The following is a 403-nucleotide window of genomic DNA, read 5'->3' as shown; positions in this document are numbered from 1 at the left end:
ACGCTCCAACATCAACCATATGATGTTGTTGATTATTCCAGCATGGTAATATTATCCATTAGGAATATAGGATTGAGATAAGACATGTAAAAATTGATCTTATGTAAAATTTGGCGTGATCGTCATCTGCTTTACGGCAAGCAGCTGGCGACCACGTCACAATACTAGCCTTTCGAAGAAAACCTACTACTTTGAAGACAGCTTCGTCTTCTTCTTTGAGTTCCAGTATTGTTCGAACAAACCCGAAATCTGTGTCAAGTTTTCCACTGGTTCCGATGTAGCGTGTTCCTTAGCTTCTCCGAGCCACCAGATCTTGTACTGGAGCTTCTTGCGTAAATGTCGGCGTTGAATAACTGCTTCGACTAGATGGCCTTCTGTTCCATCGGCTAAGATGACCTTGTTT

The sequence above is a fragment of the Plasmopara halstedii genome, assembly GCF_900000015.1.
Source record: "Plasmopara halstedii genome assembly, contig: Scaffold_208, whole genome shotgun sequence".
Lineage (NCBI taxonomy): Eukaryota > Oomycota > Peronosporomycetes > Peronosporales > Peronosporaceae > Plasmopara > Plasmopara halstedii.
This window is presented reverse-complemented; position numbering follows the sequence as displayed.